Raw genomic sequence first — 12,115 nt, 5'->3', positions numbered from 1 at the left:
CTCCCCTGACGCTGATTGTGCAGCTGGAGGGGGGGGAAGGTTTCCCCGTAGTCGATAGAGCGGCTTGGGGAAAGGGAGAAATCCCAGTTTCAGTGTGGTGTGTTTGTTACGTCCGGACATGCGTGCTTGTATACGTGTGGGTGTCTGTGTGAGTTTAAGAGGGTGAGGCGTGGCAGTGCTAAAATACCTGAACGAGGCGCGGCGTTTTGATATTGAAAGCGCGGGGGTGAGGCGTGGCAGTGCTAAAATACCTGAACGAGGCGCGGCGTTTCGATATTGAAAGCGCGGGGGTGAGGCGTGGCAGTGCTAAAATACCTGAACGAGGCGCGGCGTTTTGATATTGAAAGCGCGGGGGTGAGGCGTGGCAGTGCTAAAATACCTGAACGAGGCGCGGCGTTTTGATATTGAAAGCGTGGGGGTGAGGCGTGGCAGTGCTAAAATACCTGAACGAGGCGCGGCGTTTCGATATTGAAAGCGCGGGGGTGAGGCATGGCAGTGCTAAGATACCTGAACGCGGCGCAGCGTTGTGATCTTGAAAGTGCGGGGGTGAGGCGTGGCAGTGCTAAAATACCTGAACGAGGCGCGGTGTTTCGATGTTGAAAGTGCGGGGGTGAGGCGTGGCAGTGCTAAAATACCTGAACGAGGCGTGGCGTTTCGATGTTGAAAGTGCGGGGGTGAGGCGTGGCAGTGCTAAAATACCTGAACGAGGCGCGGCGTTTTGATATTGAAAGCGCGGGGGTGAAGCAGCTCTCAGTCAGCACTATCTGATAGAACAGATGGGCACATCTGCTTGAGAAGCAGCGTGTATACAGGGCAAGGGCTGCCTCTAGTCAACGAGAGCGCAGCTCAGAGCTAACAAAAGTGCTCTAAGCCCAGTTTGGCCAATAGCCGTGGTTTGTAAGATCGTTTTAAACACGGCTAGCTACTAGTGCAGCTAGTAAAAGTTAGGACTTGTAATCACCACTTACAAGCATCACTGGTTCCTAAGAGTTTGTTATGCGGTGATACTGCCGTTCAAGATCGAGAGCATCTGCTGCTGAGTTCTAACTAACAAAAAAAAAAAAAAAAAAAAATTTTTTTTCTTTTCTTTTTTTCCCAATAGTCTGGATTAAACTCGTAGGAATTTATAATTTGTGCGAGAAAGGGCAAACAACAAGTTACATACGTGATTAAAATAAGTTAAAGAGACATAATGAGAGCAAAACAAAGTACAGAAGTATCCAAGGCCAGTCCATTAGGATGCATCTCAGCTCACTGGAAAGAAATAGCAGGCAAAGGGGGTGTGGAAAATAAAAAGAGTTTAATCAAATATTGCTCCCATTGGTAGCCACTCTATCGCCTAGAGGAGGGGGCCAGATAGCCTCCTACAGGTACATTAGAATATAATACCTTGTTATAGCTAACATTATTTTTACGAAGGGAAGGGAAATGGGAGGAAGTTTCTTATTGCGATATGTTTTTCTCCCTCCGAAATAACCCTGATTGGCAAAGGGACTGTGGCATCAAAGCCCCCTCTGATCCCCTCGTTCTAGCTCTTGAAAAAGAAAACAGAGGCAAAATGGGGAAACTTAAACGGTGCTGTTCAGCCTGTAGTATAGGACAGAGGTGCACCAGGATAGATAAAGTTTATCGCACAGCACTAGAAGAACAAGAACAAGATCCAAGCAATCTAGTCCTCACTTAGGAAGGCAAGAAGGAAGGGGTGAGAACTTAGGAGAAGCATCAGCACCACCTGCAACACCTACACTACACACACCATCTGCATCACCTGCATCACCTGCACCACCTATACCACCTACACCACCTGTTCCACCTACCCCTTCTCTTCCTTCAGAAAGAACACACGCTCCAACCCCCATAAGCAGCCCAGTTGCATCTCGAACCAGAGGACAAATATTGCAAGCTCCTTTACGAGAAACAATAACATCGGAGGGAAAAAAGGTACTAGTTAAGGTACCATTCTCCACCCTTGATTTAGAAGCATGGGAAAGGGTCGTGGGAGATTACCGAAATGACCCAGTCAACACTGCTAAACATTTACGATACATTATGAAGCAACACAACCCAGACTGGGGTGACATTCAATTGTTATTAGATGCATTCACTGAAACAGAAAAGCAGTTAGTTCTAAAAACAGCAGGAGATCTGGTAGCAGATCACTTTAGGCAACAACAAGTAGATCTAAGAGAACATTTTCCACTTCAAGATCCGGGCTGGAACCCAAACCAACTAGAAGAGAGACAAAAGCTAAAGAAATATCAAGACTGGGTGGTATTAAGAGTAGAAAGAGCAATGCCTAAAACCATAAATTGGTCAGCTTTATATGCTATTAAACAGGGACCCTCAGAATCCCCCACAGAGTTCCTAGACCATTTGAGAAATGCAATGCAGCGCTATACACCACTAGACCCTGCATCCGAGGTGGGGATACAACAACTAGTTAATCTATTTTTGGGGCAGTCCACAGGGGCTATTAAGCGCAAACTCCAAAAGATTCGAGAAGAAAATGCCCAGAATTTAGAAACTCTACTGGGAGAAGCTTAGAGGGTCTTTAGCAACAGGGAAGAAGGATATAAGCGAGGGATGAAAAGTTTAGTAGCAATAGTACAGGAAGAGCAAAGAGGAAAATATAGCAGCAGGCAGGGGCCATCCAGGCAAGGCCCCCCCCAGTTGGGCAGAAATCAATGTGCAAACTGTCGGAAACAGGGCCATTGGAAGAGGGGCTGTCCAGAATGGAAACAAAATGGACAAGGGAATCAAAGGGGGGAAGTAGTAGCCCATGTGCAAGAAAAATAGTGAGGACCGGAGGAGACTACCCCAGCAGGCCCTCTGGTTATAAATCTGAAGCTGGGGGAAATGGAGAAGGAAGTAAAATTCCTAATTAACATTAGAGCAACATACTCAGTTCTAAATACAGCTCTGATGCCCATAGGAAATAATTATGCTATAGTTACGGGTGCGACTGGCCAAACTGAAAAGGCATTTTTCTTCAAGCCACTCAAATACAAACTGGGAAAGCAGTGGGGAATCCACAAATTCCTATATATGCCCAACTCCCCTGAATCACTTTTGGGCAGAGATTTGCTAGCACAATTACAAGCGACCATTACATTTAAAAATGGGGAGATGACCCTGGAGGTAAATGATCAAAAATATGTAGAAATATTAAGTTTAATATTAACCACTAATGGAATCACGAGAGAAACTGAAATTGATAAAGAGATAATAGATCAGGTATTCCCTGGGGTGTGAGCCTCTGATGTAGCAGGGAGAGCAAAAAATGCTTCCCCTATACAGATCCAGCTAAAAGAAGGAATGCAACCAGTCAGAGTTAAACAGTATCCCTTGAGGAGGGAGGATAGGGAAGGGATTAGCCCAGTAATTGAGAACTTTTTGCGTCTAGGATTATTAAAGGAATGTCAGTCTGATTTTAATACCCCTATCCTACCGGTCCGCAAACCTGATGGGTCATACCGGTTAGTACAAGATCTGCGAGCTGTGAACAAGGTAACTGAAGATCTGTATCCTGTGGTGGCCAATCCCTACACGTTATTAACTTGCTTAACACCCGAATTAACTTGGTTTACCGTTTTAGATTTAAAAGATGGCTTCTTTTGCCTTCCTATCCATGAAGCCAGTCAGAAAATTTTTGCATTTGAATGCGAAAGCCCCAAAAGTGGGCGAAAGACCCAACTTACGTGGATGAGACTCCCACAAGGATACAAAAACTCACCCACTCTGTTTGGAGAGCAACTTGCAAAGGAATTAGAGACCTGGAAAGCCCCTCCTGAAGAAGGGAAGCTGCTGCAGTACGTAGATGGCATCCTGATAGCCACACGAACGAAGGAAGCATGCGTGGCCTGGACGGTAAGCCTCTTGAACTTTCTGGGGCTCCAAGGGTACCGGGTATCAAAGAAAAAGGCCCAAGTAGTCAAACAGAAAGTAATTTATCTGGGTTACGAAGTCAGTGCTAGACAATGTAGCCTGGGCCAAAGCCGGAAGGAAGCAATATGTCAAACCCCAAAACCTCAAACTGTAAAGGAATTACGAACTTTCCTAGGGATGACGGGGTAGTGCAGATTATGGATCTATAATTATAGACTATTTGTGAAGCCCTTATATGAATTAATTGCAACCGAAAGCAGGGACAGCCAATGGACAAAGGAAGATACGCAGGCTTTCAACCAACTGAAAAAAGCCCTCATGTCAGCTCCAGCTCTGGGATTGCCAGACGTGAATAAGCCTTTCCTTTTGTTCTCCCATAAAAAGCAAAGAATTGCCTTGGGAATATTAGCACAGGACCTCAGCCCATACCGGAGAGCAGTTGCTTATTTCTCTAAGCAATTAGACACAACCGCTAAAGGGTAGCCTGGGTGCCTCAAGGCTGTGGCAGCGGTCATAATGAACATCCAAGAAGAATGTAAATTCACCCTGGGCCAGAAAATGACTGTGCTAGTGTCCCACATGGTGTCTGCAGTACTGGAAGTGAAAGGTGGGCACTGGCTTTCCCCACAGCGATTCCTGAAATATCAAGCTATTATGGTAGAGCAAGATGATGTAGAGATAGTAGTGACTAACATTGTCAATCCAGCCTCCTTCCTCAGTGGAAACCAAGGAGAACCAGTAGAACACAACTGCCTAGAGACCATCGAGGCCACCTATTCCAGCCGCCCTGACCTGAAGGACACCCCTCTTGAGAATGCAGAAGTTTGGTTTACTGATGGAAGCAGTTACGTTGTCAGTGAAAAACGGCACGCTGGGTACGCAGTAACTACCTGCAAAGAGGTAATAGAATCTGGACCCCTGCCAACGAATACCTCTGCGCAAAAGGTCGAGATAGTCGCTCTAACTCGGGCCTTAGAATTGGCAAAAGGGAAAGAGATAAATATATATACAGACTCAAAGTATGCATTTGGAGTAGTGCACGCTCATGGAGCCATCTGGAAAGAGAGAGGACTGCTGAACTCTCAAGGGAAAAACATTAAACATGCATCTGAAATACTGCAACTTCTAGAAGCAGTTCAGTTGCCAGAGAAAGTAGCGATTATGCACATTAAAGCACATCAGAGGATAAACTCAGAAGAAGGAAACGAGCTGGCGGATAGGAAAGCAAAAGAAGCAGCAAAAATTGAAATAATAAATGAAGCAGCCCTGATTCCAGATGGGCAAATTTCCCTTGAAGGTAAGCCAAAATACAATAAATTAGACACAAAATTGATTCAAGAACAAAAAGGGGATTACAACCCAGAGGGATGGGCCACCATAAAAGGAAAGTTAGTCATACCCTCCTATTTATTATGGTCCCTAGTAAGGGAAGAGCACCAGAAAACACATTGAGGAATTGATGCTCTGTATAAATATCTGAATGAAAGAATCATAGCCAGACATTTACAGGCCACTATCACTCAAGTGACTCGACAATGTGACCTTTGCCTCCAGACAAACCCCAAGAATATTCCCAAACCAAAACTTGGCCAGATTGGGAAAGGCCAAGGGCTGGGGCAACAGTGGCAGATTAATTTCACGGAATTGCCAAGAAAAGGAGGGTATAAGTTTCTATTGGTCTTAACAGATACCTTTTCAGGATGGCCAAAAGCATTCCCCACCAGGACTTCTAAAGCTCGGGAGGTAACTAAGGTATTGGTACAAGAAATCATACCACGATTCGGGGTCCTGGCCACAATCTCCTCAGATAGAGGATCACATTTTATTGCAAAATTAGTACAACAGGTGAGCCAATACTTGGGCATAGACTGAGAACTTCACACCCCATATAACCCACAATCCAGTGGTCAAGTAGAGAAAATGAATCATTTGATAAAACAACAAATTGTACGATTGGGACAGGAGGCTAATTTGCCGTGGCCTCAATCCCTCCCATTAGCACTACTGCGGATTCAAACCAAACCCAGGACCAAAGAAAAACTGAGTCCTTTTGAATTACTTTATGGGAGACCATATGGGGTGCAGAAGAGAACATCTGCCCAGGACATGTGAGAACCCCGGCCTTGCTCTGGGATCTCATGTGGTGGTGAAATTCTTCCTCCAACCCGTGCTTCCAAAGAAAAACTCCGCAGGCTTTAGCTGTTCGGTCTCAAGGCAGTTTATTGCTAGTTATCTAACAGATTATGTTCTTGGACTGCGGCTGTTTGATCAGCGGCCTGGGTAGAGGCACACACACACACTGACATCCTCTCTATCTGCTGTCTTCTTCGTCTCTCCCTCCACCCAGGGCTGCTGCTATCTTTTATATGATATATTACGTATAACATGTTTACAATTATTCCCCAATACCTACTACCTACGTTGCCAAGTGTTTTTCTACTCTAAACCAATCTGTGAGTGCCAACATCACCAAGAACATGGAGGTAAGGAAAAAGAAAGAGGAAGAACAGGATCAGCCCACTTTCCTCCATCTTAGAACTTCTGACCCCCATGTACAAAGTGAAAACCCCCCTGTATAAGTGTTATAACCCCCCTGTACAATACTAAAAAAATTTCCCCTCTACTTTGTAACTACTTTTACTATACTATCTAACCTTTTGTGACTGCTCGTTCCACCTCCAAAGTTGGTAATTCATTCCATGGCTCAAACTCAAAATCACAGCTGTTTTTCAGTTGTCTGCCAGGGTTTAGAATGCTTCTGACCAAGGCCTGGAACCTCTAAAAATGTCTGAGAGACATTTTGAGTTCCCACATCTCCCCTCTCTGTTTGAACCAGAAACACCTGCTTTGCCATGTTGTTCAAGGCTCCTCAAATGCACATGAAAATGCATGGCAGAACAAGTAGAACTATAAACCCTATAAGAATATATAACACTGTTTTAAAAAGTTTTTTCCACAATGGTGAAAGATTAAAAAAGCCAATGAAATCATTTCACCAGAATCCTGTAAGTTTCTTTTTTCTCAATTTGCTGATACTACTTTGCATCTGTTTCATATTCTCATGAATAGATTTTGAATGATCAAGCAAGTTCATGCAGCATGTCCCCTCAAATTTTTCACATCTGTGCCCATGTGACAGCAGCAAATAACCAACTGCTGCCCTGTTATGAAGTACCGCTTGTCTTGCACTGCTGATATCTGTTAACATGTCACTCAGTGCAGACGAAATGGCATGACTGTGTTTGCTCAATCCAGTATGCTATGTGGTCCAATTGTGTCAAGGCCACCCCCAATGCTGTTTTTTGGGTGAGAAAATTGCTACTGCAATTCTCCGAGCCTTGTCCCAAGTACAGACATCATTATCACAATTTGGCTATGTTGTTCAAAGGATCTTTTCTCTTTCCTGTGTGCCTGCTCCTTTAAAGTTCTCAAATCAGGCATTATCAATGCAAGTTCCTCAATGCTGCATGGACTGCTTTTGACTTTTGCAGGGATAGCAGGCCAAATTCTGTCCCTGCAAATCAAAAAACACTCCCTTCGGTAAATTGGCTGGGTGTTGAAGGGATAGTTTGCTTGTCACTTTGGTGTGATTGCACCAGGCATTTCTATAAAAGAACTGATTTGGAATGATATCTACTATCTGATCATCTATATTTGCCACTCTCAATAGATTGAATTTGATACCAAATTCCATTTTTGTTGATCCAAAAAATTTCCAACTCTGGAGGTTCAAAGTGAGCCACAGGAAGGAACTGTGTCCAGACATGCCATCCCTCCACAGGATCCAAAAAGGACTTCAGAACCTTTTGGAGGGGTGTCCCCTGGAATTGGTCATTCCTTCACTGGCACACCTACCAAGCACGTCAAAAATTGTTTCCCCAGTTCTGAATGGGTCAGGCAAATGCTGTCCAGACGCGCTGCCTTTGCCAAAGTCTCCCACACCTTTTCCCTTGGTTGTCTCATGGGAAAGCCTGTCCCATTGCCCAAGGCAACAAGCAAGGGAATGAAGCACATGAACACTATCTGTCTGAACCCCATGTCCATGTCCCCAACCTCTGTGAGAAACCCCGCAATGCAGCAACATCCAAACAACACTTGATTCCCCAGAAAAACCCCAAGTCTCTGAGTTCCCAATCGTTGTCTGACGAGACATCTGCAGCGTTGCTGTCCATCTTTGTCTGCATGCTTGCTTCTCTGCTTCTCTGGTCCATGTTCACTGGCATCTGCACCCGATAAGGTTTCACGTGCCTTGCCGACTCCCACTTCGATCCTCGTTCTATAGAAACACAAACAAAACCCTTGCCCCAAGTTATTAATGTAAATGAACTTTCAATTTGTCCTGACTCTGGGTTTTTGACCAAAACTAAAGAATTTTCCCTTAGCACTGCTCGTGCATTGTTTGTAAAATGTCTGACAATTCACATACAAAACTCTGTTCAACTGCATGTGAGATGTTGCTCCTGCCTCCTCCTTTTCTGTTTATCCAAATGGATTTTAAGGTATGATATATTCTGTGGTTTCTCCTGTATATCATGATCCAAAAATTGCTTCTGAAAATGTGTGAACTGAAATATAAATGTGAAAACATATTAACTGAAACACAAATGTTTTCAAACCTCTCAAAAGATGCATATTTTGTGACATCAGTTTGCCACAGCTGAAGACTTTTTCAAACCTCTCAAATTGGTCACTCCTGTAAATACAGGACGCTGTACAAACTGACACTCTGACAAGCACTGATGATTTCCTTTGCCTGACCTTTAGAAAGCAAAAGGATTCCATCAATGTCTGTATACTTTTGTGAAAAAATGCATGGCTCAATTTTTCTTGCTCAAAAATGTCTGGCAGTGTTTGTGAGATGGACACTGTGAATCTGTCTATTGAACATTTACTTTTACTAAAAACCTCAGAAATGAAGAATGCATTCTGATGTGCATAACAAAATATTTATGTTCTCTGTCTTTTAGGATTATTTTCATGCATAATAGATATGAATATAAAACTTCATTGTCTATATGTTTTAAAAGTGATTCTTCTAATTGTTTGGCCACATTTGCAATATACACTGAATCTGTGATCAGATTGATGGCTTTTGAAATAACTGAAAAACTCTGACTATTGCTACTAATTTTACAATTTGTGGTGAGCCTTGTACCATTTTTTACATCTGATTTCCATTTCTCTATTTTTGGAATTTTCCATGTGATTTGTGAGCTTTCCTTGAACTATCAGTAAACACTGTCATCTTTTCTATTGATTCCTAACTTATTTTTGATTTCTCTCTAAAACTTATTTTTGTATTTAACGTTTCGTGAGCTAAAAAATGAGCTGTGCAAACTTCTGGGTATTCTAACAACGTGATTGAAAAATCTTGTGACTTTGGATTGTCCACTCAAAATATTTTTTCTTTCTTTAAATGTAAATGAATGATTAAGAAATCTCTGCCTGACATTGTCAGCAATCCGGTGTTTGCCTTAACAATGATCTGAGCCATTATCTCTAAATCTATAGGAACACCTTTTGAGGGCCTGTAAGCTAAAAACAAGTAGGTATACTTTAAACTTCTATGAAAACATTACCACGATCCTTGCTCAAAGTTATTAACTTGACTGATTTTATCAATTTGATCCATCCAGTGTCTGGCACTCTCTTCATATTTTCCTCGACAATCAGCGAAATCAAATCTACAAAAGTATTATCTCAAAAGATTAAAATATACAGAATTTTCATTACTTATTCCAGCCTTATTTCAGGCACTTCTTCACTTCTTTTCTTTTTTCTCTTTACACCATTTTTCTTTTTTCTCTCTTTCTCTTCTTTTCTTTTGAAACAAGAAGGTTAAAATATAAAACATAATATAGAACAAGATAAAATATCTTAATAATAAAATGCAGAAAACTTATCAAAATCAATAACAATTCAAAAGAGTTCAAAAGAAAGATTCTAAATAACATATATAAAATTGAACAAAGCATAATTATCAGAAACATTGTGCCAGTGGTTCAGAGTCTGCAAACAGCTGAAACATTTGTTTCCAGTGAAAATTGACATCCCTTCCCGGGCAGGGTTGACAAGTCTCACCCCAAAGCTGTGTCAGCTGTCAAATTTGTAGGATCGAATCGGTGGATCAAAATGATCTACATAACATTCATTTTTGTGCAAAAACCTCTGAATTTTGCTGGCAAACTCATCCGTCCAAGTTAAAATCAGGGCCTGGCCAAAACCCAAACTTTAAATTGGAGTGATGCTCTTTAACATACTATCTTAAACAAAGCTTATACTAACATTACATATATGATACCTAAAACATAACAACTTATTATAACATTTTCATATAAAATAAACACTCGAAGTTCAAACTGATAAATTGATCAAATGACACGAGGATTCATTCTTCTTGAAACTCCTTTGAAGGAAATAGATGTTTTTTCAATTGAAAGAAACCATAAAATTAACAAAAGGCTGTCAGAATGCTTCAGGCATCTGTCTCTGAGATTTTCTGAAAAACATTCAAGAATGTTAAAAAATAGAAATGCAATGATTCCACTCACAAGAAATGTAAAAACAAACCAAAGAGTTCACCTAAAAAAATGCACAACATAGTTAAAATCCAAAATGAGACTTCAGAATGACATGTAACCTGGATGAGATTACAAAAACAACAATAAAACATATGAAAATTCGCTATGAAAAAACAAAGCACAGAGCTTCACCTGATAACATGATAAAATTTCTTAACAATAACATTTATAAAACACTTAAATAGTTAAACGCAAAAGAAAGAATTTGGAAACAAACACCCTTTGTATCATTACACAAAGAAATAACAAAATAAACAAGTGATCATTAAACAATGAAATCGATCTCAGAAAAACTCAGAATAAATTTCTTCAAGACTCTTATACACTGATAAGCTTACAATAAAACAGAAAAGACTAAAATAAAACCAAGAATCTGATAGACTGTCTTCTCTTTAACTTAATATTTATTATCATCTCATAAACTCTTTCAATTAAAACCTTCTTATCCTTAAAGAAAAACAACTAAACTTTGTTAATTAAACAAACTTAACCTTTGAAAAACTTAAAATAATTTTTGAATTAAACATTACTTAAACTTAACATATAAAATATTGGTAAAAAATCTCTAAATTATATTAACTTTATGAAATCTATATATATATCAAATTAACAATATATAAATCCATTATCGATTAAACACTTATAAACTTAGCTTTTTCAGGGCCCAAACTAAGATAAACTTAAAGTTATATACTCTAATTAAACAATACTTAACTTAAACTATATATAAAATTCAATTCTATTATTAATAGAATGCTAAAATACAACTTAAACCTTAACATAATAAATTACTAAAGTTTCATGCTATTCAATTTTCTATCTCAATTCTCATTATGATATCTCTTTTCCACATTGTGTTCCATAAACAATATCACACCAGATGGGTGCATCTCCTGATCAATTCTCTCACCTAACTAAGAAATCTGGGGTTAGCGTTTAGAAACATTGGAGAAGTTTGAAGGAGACCCTTATGATTTCAAGTGGCGACTTAGCTGTATCTTATTTTTTGGGTGAATGTTGGAATTCTATCTCATCATTGCTGTGGGACAACACTTGGTACAATAGATGTGCTTACAAAAAGTTGTTTACTTTGGCTGCTGTGGTTTCTGGGCTGTGCCATGTATTTGTTGTTAATGTTTGGATGTGCACTGCAGTGGAAAAAGCCTCGGCATCTGTCACACCGCAGCTCTGCTGTGGAGAGGCAGTGACCAAAGAAATCCCTGTCTTGGCTCTGCCCAATCCCCGCTTGCACGAGCCTGAGCGGTGTGCAGGGGAGCAGTTCTGGCACAGTCACACCCCGCTTCTGCCTGCATTGGGGTGACTGTGTCTCTCTCCTGCTCTCAGCCCCCGCTCACGCCCAGCGTCGGCTGCACTGAACCCGTGCCTGAAACCTGTCCCTCAGACACTTCTGCGTTCGCTTTAACTTCTGCAAACGCAGTGCGCATCCTGGATTCACCCGTCTCGGTCTGTGTCGCCATGGGAACGAGAGAAGGAACACCAGCCCCGACTGCACCCCGCCGCACCGGCCCCGGCCACGGACGTGGGCTCGGGAATGTCCCCTCTCACGCCCAACTGAACCTGGCACCGTTCCAGTCCCGCTCGGGTCGTCCCACCCGGCCCCGGTGTCTGTCCCCGCTCAGCGTGATTCG

The 12,115-nt window shown here is 41.6% G+C and overlaps 1 protein-coding gene across 4 annotated transcripts in view; it reads left to right on the top strand.

The window, feature by feature from the left end:
- DDC (dopa decarboxylase) overlaps window positions 1-12,115 on the top strand; it is a 91,249-nt gene that overhangs the window by 8,744 nt on the left and 70,390 nt on the right. The gene's annotated exons all lie outside the window — the stretch shown is intronic.

The sequence above is a fragment of the Lonchura striata genome, chromosome 2, assembly GCF_050655825.1.
Source record: "Lonchura striata isolate lonStrDom1 chromosome 2, ASM5065582v1, whole genome shotgun sequence".
In the NCBI taxonomy this organism is placed as follows: domain Eukaryota; kingdom Metazoa; phylum Chordata; class Aves; order Passeriformes; family Estrildidae; genus Lonchura; species Lonchura striata.
This window is presented reverse-complemented; position numbering and strand designations above follow the sequence as displayed.